The sequence below is a fragment of the Halichoerus grypus genome, chromosome 13 (assembly GCF_964656455.1).
Source record: "Halichoerus grypus chromosome 13, mHalGry1.hap1.1, whole genome shotgun sequence".
In the NCBI taxonomy this organism is placed as follows: Eukaryota; Metazoa; Chordata; class Mammalia; order Carnivora; family Phocidae; genus Halichoerus; species Halichoerus grypus.
This window is the reverse complement of record NC_135724.1, coordinates 21,379-31,787: the sequence shown is the minus strand read 5'-3', so window position 1 is coordinate 31,787 and position 10,409 is coordinate 21,379.

Sequence of the window (10,409 nt, the reverse complement as noted above, 5' to 3'; positions counted from 1 at the left end):
TTGAGGTTTGGGAGTCAGGCCTCTGGGGATGGATTGCTCAGAAACGGACTTAGGGTTATGGGTTAGGGTTAGGGTTAGGGGTTGGGGGTAGGGTTGGGGTAGGGGTTGGGGGTAGGGTTGGGGTAGGTGTTAGGGGTTAGGGTTAGGGCCTCCCTGTCCTCTACTGAATGGATCCTATTCTCCTCCGGTAACCAGTTTCATGGTTTCAGAACATAACCTTTGAGCCTCTCTGCAGTCTGCTCCCCACCTGGCCGTCCTCTCCAGCCTCACCTCTCCCACCCCAGCCCCCACCTCTGGGGGACACCCAGGTGTGTGGTTGTCCCACATGTGCCCCAGGCCTGACTCTAATCCTTTACATTCGCTCTGCCCTCTGCCAGGAGCACTCTTCTCTCCCCTTGCATCATGTCAGGCCTGTTCCCCCATTGGCTGGGCCTCTACTTGCCCCCTGGTGACCTGACTCGTGTCTGATGGGTGTATGTGCTTGTCCCCTATTTAAATGCAGTACCCGCCTTCCCCGTGTGAGTGATTTACTAACCTGCCAGGTATGGGGCAGGCCAGGGAAGTAGCCTTAGTGCCTGTGTAAAAAAATCAGTCTCAGGGCGCCTGGGTGGCTCAGTCATTAAGTGTCCGCCTTTGGCTCAGGTTGTGATCCCACGGTCCTAGGACCAAGACCTGTGTCAGGTTCTCTGCTCAGTGGGGAGCCTGCTTCACCCTCTCCCACTCCCCCTGCTTGTGTTCCCTCTCTAGCTGTCTCTCTCAAATAAAATCTTAAAAAAAATCAGTCTCAGAGGGGCTCACCACACTTGCTGACAATGGGAGAGCTGCTGTCCCCACAGTGGGGAGCAGGTAGTCCCCTAAAATGGGGACTAGCCATGTGAGGCGGCTGGACAAGACTCCCAGTTTCTTGGGGCCAGGGAGATGTAGACCTGGACCCAGAAGCTCACACTCTTGGATTCAAGGCTGGGGCCAAAGCAATCCCCCTCTTCTTCCAGGGGTCCTCTTTCCCCTTCCCTGCCCATGGGCTGGACCTGATCTAGGGGAGTTCGAGGGTGACCCCTCCTAGGAATACCAGTGGTTTACTGAGGGACCTTGTCAGCCAGAGTCCCAGTAGCCTTCAAGGGAGGACCCTATAGGGGGTGGAGACAGCTCTGCTGGGGGTCAGTGACAGCCCACTCAAAGCAAAGTGGGGCAGGTAGCCGGCCCTGCTGATTCTACCCACTCTGTAGGGCATAGAAACAAGGGCTGTGCCCAAAGGTGCTCAACCCATGGCAGGTGGGGCAGGACCTGCAGGGGGGCAGCCAGGGGAGGGCACCTGCAGGGTTTGCCTGGGAGCTCAGTACAGGGGGAGTGTTCCTGGCTCCAGCATGCTGACTGTGGGGCTGCATGGATTTCTAGCCTCCTAAGCCTAGGGCTCCCCTTTGTAAGATGGGGTCCTGATGGCCCCCATCTCTGGGAGCGGAAGGTAAGGAGGCCCCACCGCAGACTCGCTCAGGACAGGCCAGGAGGGTGGCTGTTGCTTAAAGCAGCCCAGGGCCTGTCCCCGTGATGAAGGTGCACATGTGCACGGCCCCGAGCTCTGGGGTCCTGCCACCAGCCTCTGGCAGTGACCCTCCTCCAGCCCTGTCCCCTGTCCCTGTGGATCCGTGGTCTTCCTGGAGCTGTTCCTGCAGATGGTGGAGAAGCACTTCACGGTGGGACACAGGGTCACCTAATATGTCTTCATCAATCAGCTGGCTGCTGGGCCCGTGTGCCCCTCCGGGAAGGCCGGAGGGTGGTGATCCTCGAGGTCCCTGGCGCCCCGTGCTGGGAGGACATGTCCATGCAGCACATGTGATGATCCGCCGCTTCTGCAAGCAGCTCTTCCTGTCATCACGTGCTGAAATAAAGTTCTCAGACCCCAATCTGAGCGACCATGCAGGGCTGCCTCTGCAAGTAGGGCAGCAGCAGCTGGGTTCTGCACATTGCTTTTATTTCATTTTTTATCAGAAAAGCAAGGGCAGATGCCTCAAAGCGTGGGAAAGGAGGACAAAGGGATGGCAAGTATCCTGAAGCTGTAAAGCAGGCCTGCACCCTCCCCTAGGGGCAGGCACGCAGGGAGGCAGTCAGGGGGTGAGGGAAGAGCGGGATGTTTGTGCTAGCAAACGCCAGGTGCAGAAAGGGGGCCTGAGGGTGACATTCTTTCCTAGCTCCTAACCTGTGCTCTGCCCCTGGGGATCATGGGATCCTGCTCCTACTGGGCCATTGCGTTCAATAGCCTGAGAACAGGAACGCTGCTGCTGTTTCAGCTGCTTCCACAATCACTCCTGAGGGCTTACAATATATTTTCTAAGAATAACTCCACACTTCCTCTGTGAGGTGGACTACCTGGTGTGCACAGAAGTGGACATGAAGTTCCGCGACCACGTGAGCGTGGAGATCCTGTCCCCCCTCTTCGTCACCATGCACCCCAGTTTCTACCGGGCAGCCCACAAGGACTTCATCTACGAGCATCAGCCACAGTCCCAGGCGCACATCCCCAGGGACCAGGGCGACTTTTACTACATGGGGGTCGGTGGTGGAGGTTCACTGACTGACCTTGGCCTGTCACCAGGTGATGGGGGTCGACCTGGCCAGTGGAATTGAGGCCATGTGGCACAATGAGAGCCACCTGAACAGGCACCTGCTGGACCACAAGCCCCTCAAGGTGCTGTCCCCAGAGGACCTGTGGGACCTACAGCTGCTGGGTGGCCCCCCGTCATGAAGAAGCTGAGATTCATGGCTGTGCCCAAGAATCACCAGGACATCAGCAATGGTTATCGCTTGAGGGGTCGTTTTGCTGCCTGCCAGGTCTTTCACTTGAGTTAACAGATGAGCCCGAAGGAAGGATGTCATCAGTTAGGAAGTACAGACGAAGGTCAGAGTGGAGGTGGTTAAAGGCCTCTTTCACTCAGAGAGCGGGGGAGCTCCAAGCCTCCGCTACACACCTTGCCCTGCTCATTGCTTCCATCTGCCTGGCTCTGAGTTCTGTCCTTTTAATGAACTGGTCATCTAGTAAGTAACATGTTTCTCTGAGTTCAATGAGCCACTGGAGCAGATTATTTGAACCTGAAGAGGGGGTTGCGGGGACCTCCAATCTGTAGCCCATACTCGGAAACAGGGGTGACCTCTCCGCCCAGCCACTGGCTGACCACTGAGTTAACAGCACAGGGATTCAGTAGCCACACACAGCAAAGAATACAGACTTGACAAAAGGGAGTTCAGAAAAGTCACGAAGCCAACAGTAGCAACTCCAACGAGCAGCAATCATCAAGCCTGGCGTGGGGAAGGTCTGATGTTCAGGATGCTTCCATTATAATATTCATAATCACACCCTGGACTTGTCACTGGGGCCAAGTCCCCCGGCTGGGGGTCAGGTAGCTCCTACATGTTCCACGTGCCTTTCCCTGGCTCCCCCAGCCGTGCACAGTCCTGTGCTGCTTCCCAGCAGACGTCGGTTTTAATCAAGGCCAGGAAGATGGGATGGGTTTTCCTGACTCCCCACCCCCTGCCCCACAGTGCTGCAAGAGAGGAAACTTTTCCTCAACCCTCTTAAGGTCCCTGGCTGAGTCTGGAAATTGAGAAAGACAAATGAACAGGCGAAAAGCAAGCAAAGTGTATTGATTTATTTTGGTGGGAGCCTCAGAAGACCATGGAGACCAGCAGAGGTGATTGGAGCAGACGCTTCTACCTTTTAGATAAAGAAGCAATAAGTGTGTGAAGAATTGACAGACACAGGGGTTTGGACTAGGGCTGGTAAATGGTAAAGAACTAACTAGGAAGATAAGGGTTAGTTTAACCAGGTGTTCATATAGCCTTCGTGGCCCTAAGTTCCTTGACCCTGGTGATAAGCATGTCTTCCCTGTCGTCCGGGGAGAGAAAGTTCCACATGGGAGTATTCTGACCTGCTTCAGGGAAGAAGGGCTGATGACCGGGGGTCAGAGAGAACTTCTCGCTTCTGCTCTATGCAAAAGTTCTTTTAGCTTCTATATTTAATTTGCCAAGGTGCCATATTTGGGGTCGTGTGTCCTGACCCTCACTGGCCTGGTGCTGTACTCTGTCTCCTAGTATCCAGGACATTGGATGTGCGGCTGTGGAGACCTTCCAGCCCTGGGCTAGCCCCGTGTCCAGGGAGGCAGCTGCCTCAAGGAGAGGGTTGCTAAGGGTGGCTGCCCCTCCTCAGGGAGATTGGGTGGGAGAGTGCAGATCTTACTTCGAGAAACCGACTTCATTTCCTGAAAAGGTCTACCTGACAGTGGGATCATACAGGAGTTCTATTTTTATTTTTTTTATTTTTATTTTTATTTTTTTTTAAAGATTTTATTTATTTATTTGACAGAGAGAGACATAGTGAGAGCAGGAACACAAGCAGGCGGAGTAGGAGAGGGAGAAGCAGGCTTCCCGCGTAGCAGGGAGCCCGATATGGGACTCGATCCCAGGACCCTGGGATCATGACCTGAGCTGAAGGCAGACGCTTAACGACTGAGCCACCCAGGCGCCCCAGGAGTTCTATTTTTAGTATTTTGGGGAAGCTCCATCCTTTTCCCAGCATGGCTGTGCCAACCAAAGTCAATTCCGGATGATTTTTCCCTATAAACCAGAGATTTTTCAAGAACCTCTCCAGCAGAGAACATGAGGAGAACATTTTCAAGACCTTAGACTGCCCCTCCTCTCTGCAGAGGGCTCTCTCCTGCACCAGTTGCCTCCTCCCCTGCCAGTCCCTGCCAGCCTGCAGCCTGGGAGGGTGGATACCCTGACAACCTCTAGCCCTGGGGACAGAGCCAGTGCGACGTGGTCTCCCAGCAGGTCTGAGCACCAGGCCCCCACATTGCTCACTCTCCTCCTGTGGGCTCACTGTGCCACGTCCTCCCTCAGGCTCCCTGGGCCCAAGTCCTCCTCCACTCAGGGACCACTCTCTGCCCAGGCTCCACATGCTGAGACTGGGAGCAGGTCATCTGGACCTTCTGGACTTGCGCTTCCATGCCCGTGACATGGGCACAGGCCGGCCTCACAGACTGCTCAGAGGAGACCCAGCACAGGAAGATGCAGGCCGCTGCAAGGGGAGATGCCAAGTGACCCCAGAGGGAGCGCACAGGCCTCGAACAAGGGACTGGGCTCATGGGGTCCAGTGTGGGATGCGGGCGCCCAGCCAAGGGGCATGGGGAATCCTGGTGAGGGCGGCCCTGGCGGGGTGGGGGGGAGGGGGAAGCCATGGAAGGGTCCCAGAAGAGGCAGGAGACAAGGAAGAGGACAGGACAGAGCTTTCCAAGGAGGTCGATGGAAGGATCAAAGGATCACAGAGACCCTTGGGAAAACTCGGAGGCCTTGGAGATGGTGGCTGAAATGCTGTCATTTGTTCAGAAAAGTTGTGTCACAACCCCCCAGTTGACCCTGGATGATTTACTCTTTGTTGGTTCTAGGATTCAGTGCGTACCTGCCATTAGAACTCACATTGCATGAAGTCTAGGATATATTTACTTTTCATCACTTTTCAGGACTAGATTTTTCTAGAGGAAGTGCTAAGCATGGGTGTCTCCATTCTTTTCTTTGTGCAACTGGCCTCTGTTTTCAGGAGCAGATTCCTGGTGCTTATCACCAGTGCTAGCCCTGAGGACTGCCCCCGTCACCTCCCACAGTGGACGTGACCATGTGGGTTGGGGGGTGCTCACTGATGAAGCCCCAGTGCTCAGTACACAGCAGGGACCCCAGATCCTGTGCTGAATGAGGGAGGATGGGAGTGAGGGAAAGAGAGAGGGAGGGATGATGGGAGAGAAGGAGGGGAGAGAGGGAGGAGGGAAGGGAGGATGGGAGGGAGGCAAGATGGGGAGAGGGAGGGGAGAGAGGGAGGAGGAAAGAGAGGATGGGAGGGGTAGAGGGGAGGGAGGGAGGCAGGGAGGCAGGGAGGGAGGGAGTGGGGGAGGGAAGGGAGGGGTGGAGGGGAAGGAGAGAGAGGGGTGAATGAATGAGGGAGTGAATAAATGACGTAGGGAGGGAGGGAGTGAAACCACAGAAGCTGGATCCCTACCTCAGGAGCCATTATGTGGGGTGAGGTCTAAGGGCATCACAGCCCGGGCCCTGGATGGTGGCTCAGGGCACGTCCAAGTGTCCTCCCAGTGCTGACCTTCCTTCTCCTGGGACCTGCTGTCATCCTGGATCCTCTCCACCTCCTCCTCAAACAATTCTCAATGTTTCCAGGAACAGGGTGGCAGGAGGGGGTCTCAGGAGGGGCTTCCCGGATTCTGTGCCCTGAATGACAACATGACAGTAGCTACGAGGGATTCTATCATGAGGACTGGGACCATGGATCCCATCCATCTCCTTGGGCATTAGCGTTGTTCCATTCCCTGCTCTCTCCAGCACTGCTGTGATGAACACTCCTGAAAATACATGTGTGAAAAACCAAGCCAGAGTTTCCGGGGGTGACGTCCGAGGCTGAGCATACCGGGTGATGGGTGCCCTGTGGCTTGGGATGGGTGCTGCTCACTGTTCTCCCAGACAGGGGTGCCCGTCACCCTTTCCTCCAGGGGACCTGCATTGGACCTCCGCTTCCTCACGTTCTTCCCAGACCAGACATCTGCCAGTCTGAGGGTGACCAGTGCTGCCTCCATAGGGTTTCCTTTGCCGGAGTCCTTCCCTGGGAGCTCCCACATCTCTGACTCCCCCCGTGCCTGTCCTCCCCTTGGACTTGCATGTGTTTGATCTCTGTCCCTGTGGAACCCTGTGACTTGGAGCATGATTTGGATCAGAGTCAGGTGAAACCTTTCTCTGGCCTTGGGTCGTGAGCAATGCTTTTGCCCATTGTGGTGTGTCTTCCAGCTTTCTGCATCTCCCTGGTTTCTGTGTGGGCCACAGGAGGAACCAGCCGTTTCCTGTCTGGGGTCAGGCTGTGGTGTCCCAGCAGGAACAGGGGTCTCGGCCCCGAAATTGTGCCCATAATTCCTAAAGCGGCCCCTATGATTACATCTGATGTGTGATCCATCGGGGATTTCAATATCGAATAAGGGAAATTTGTGACAAATAAACACAGAAGAAAACGAATCCCCTGTGAAAATAGGTGGGCAGACACAAAGGCACCTATTGCGTGATTCCACGTACAGAAACATCCAGAACAGGGAAAGGAACAGGGAGAGAAAGCAGCTTAGGGGTTTCCAGGGTCTGGGCTAGGGGAGAAATGGGCAGGGGGGCTTCTGGTTCGGGGACTCCTTTGGGGCATGAGATATTCTGCAGCAATGTTCTGTGGTGTGGTGGCACAGCATTGGGAATGTACTTAATGCTCATGACGTGTTCAATTGAAAGCAAGTAACTTTATTTAAAAGAAATAATAAACAGTATACAGAACATGAAAAGATAAAATAACAGTTAATAGGTACCAGAGAGAAAGAATATAGGGGGAGGGGATGAAACAATCTGGTGGGGTGTCGGGGTCCGGTGATGGAACTAAGGGTAATTGTACAAGGAGCTATCCCCGCAGGGCTGTGGGCTCTGGATGTGGCTCTGGGAACCCTGCAGGAGCAGGAGTAGGGGCAGGGGTTAGGATAGGGGCAGGGCCTGGGGCAGGGCCAGGTGTAAGAGCAGGGCCAGGGGCAGGGCCAGGGGCAGGGACAGGTGTAAGAGCAGGGCCAGGGGCAGGGGCAAGGGGAGGGACGGGGTCAGCCGTAGTGGCAGGTGCAGGATCCAGGGCAGAAGCAGGGTCAGGGGCAGAAATAGGAGCACAGGCAGGGGCAGGGGAAGGGGCAGTGGCTCTGGCAGGGGGAGGGGCAGGGGTTGGCATAGGGGCAGGGACAGGTGTAAGAGCAGGGGCAGGGGCAGGGACAGGTGTAAGAGCTGGGCCAGGGGCAGGGGCAAGGGGAGGGACAGGGTCAGCAGTAGTGGCAGTTGCAGGATCCAGGGTAGGAGCAGGGACAGGATCTGGGTCAGGGGCAGGAACAAGAGCACAGGCAGGGGCAGCGGCTCTGGCAGGGGCAGGAGCAGGTGCCAGTTCTTCCTGGCCCACGTCAGGCTCTCCGTGGGCGGGTGCCGGGTCACCTGCCGGCTCCTGGTCTCCTCCTGAAGTCGCTGCAGGCACCACCCCTCCCTCCAGAGCTGCCGATGGAGTTGGAGCCGGCTCTAGCTCCTCAGGTGGTGGAGCAGCTGTGAGAGGAGAAAAGCTCACCCAGTGCCTGCTCTCCGTGGGCCTTTGCGGAGACAGAATCTAGCCCAGGGCCTCCCAGAGAAGCCACAGCCAGGAAGGAGCCCTCACGGGGACGTCTCCCCGACTGCCGTCCACCCGCTGGGTGCTCTGTGCCCAGTCTTTGCTCCAGGGCCCACACCAGCCTCTGGGGTCTCTTCCCTGTGGGGCCAGCCCCGACCCGTCCCCACACACCCACAGGCATCCAGCCCCGGGCTTCTCAGCCTCGGGCTCGGCCTCCGTGGGCTCCGGCTCCTGGAGCACAATCCAGTCAATGACCACCAGGGACAGTGGTCTGGGTGGTGTCGGAGGCCTTCCCCCGCAATCCCCAGCACCTGCTCCTGGGGAGTCCTGTGGGGTCACGCCCCAGGTCCCGGAGATGGAATGGGTGTCCGCCAGCCTCCTCCCAATTTCATCCGTGGTCTGCAAAGACAGGGACGGGTAGCCGGCTGGAGCCATCACAGCCCTGCCCGGTGTTCCTCACTGTCCTCCTGCCCAGTCCTCTCGCTGCTTCCAGATCAGACGCAGACCTGTGGGTGCACAGCCCTGCACCCGGGATGCAGTGACCCATCCCTGCAGGGCTCTTGGGATAAACCCTTGGCAGAAGCTCACAGCCCCCCACACCCCGTCCCACCCAGCCAGCCTTGACCTTGAACATGACCTGCCCACTGAGTATCTGACCCCTCATTAGCCTGCTCCTGCTCGGGGTGGCCCCACCCTGCATGACCCCTCTTTACACACACACACACACACACACACACACGCACACACGCACACACGGAGGGGGACCTGGGGCTGCACAGGTCAGATCAGAGCATGTGGGGCTGGGTGGCCAGCTCTGGGCCTCCTGGTGTCACCTGTCTGTCCTTCCGGCCAAATGGCCAGAGGCGGTGGGGAGCCCTGACACAACATCCCCAGAGGGGGACAGCATTTGCAGGACGTGCTTTCTTCAGCCTGCAGCCTCCGGACTTTGAGATGCAACACCCGAACATGCTTTTTGTTGGAGGGTCTCCAATGAAATGAGCTGGGCAGGGGGCTGTCTCTGGAATGTGGGTGCCTGGTTACCGGGGTTCCAAATTCTGTTGGGCTCTGTTGTCAGGGAAGTGAGGTCACCACTGTGTGGGGTCCCCTTACCCAACTTCCTCCTCACACAAGAGCCCCCTGAGGGCCCCCTCCCCCAGCTGCTCAATGCTCACCCTCCCCCCATGCCCCATCCATACAGTGACACCCACACAGCCCACCCACAGCCCCCGGGAGGCCTGGATGCAGCCGGTGTCCCCGCTGTGAGGACACAGAGCTGGGTTCAGACCGGGCTCCTGCGTGTGCCCAGGGCTGTGACCCAGGACAGACCCCTTGCCTCTCAGGGCCTCCCCAGTCTGCCCATCTGCATATTGGGGTATTCTGGCTTCTACTTCTAGGGACGCCATCAGGGGTAGGACCTCTACATACATTCCATACCTGCTATCACAGGAGGCTGGTGCACACTTGGCAATGCAAGGATGAGCCAGGAGCTGGGCTTGGCATGGAGCACAGCTCAGAGGGGCTTGGGTCTGCTCTGGGGTCCGGGCAAAGCCACCCCCCTCCTGCCTGTGTCCCAGCCCCCGTGGGAAGGTTGTAATGAACTTATTCTCACCTTGTCCTCTCACAACACAGACTTCCAGGGGCTCCCATTAGGGTTAGGCTCACGTCCCAGGGCCTCGTCTGTGCCCATGTGCTGGGCAGTCCCCACAGTGGCTCCCAGCATCCCCGAATCCTGGTCACACATCCCTATGGAATCCCCTCCCCTCCAGGGTGGATGGCCTGTGTGACCGTGCTCTCAGGCATAGAATGGGGCAAAATGCTGGGATGTCATTTCCAAGCTGATCGAGGAAAGTCTGTGACTTCTTCTGGTTCCCTCTGTCCTGTGTTCATTCTCTATCTCCTTCTATGTCTCTGTCTCTGTCTCTGTGTCTCTCACAGGAGCAGGATCTGTAGGCTCCTGGGGCGATGTGAGAAACCTCAGAAGTCTCCCTTGTCCCTGTTTCCCTCTCCTGTCCTGGTGCTCCGTTCCTTCCTAAGGCCTCCTCACCCTGACCAGAGCAGTGATTCTGGAACCTCTTCCACATGGGGACCCTGAGGCTGCAACAAGGAGGGTCTTGAGCTTGGTCTCCATACTAGTGGCCCAGTGCTCTGCCACGTTCTGCGTACCCAGGTCCTCAGCCCCCCAAGTCCCCAGTCTGTCCTCTGC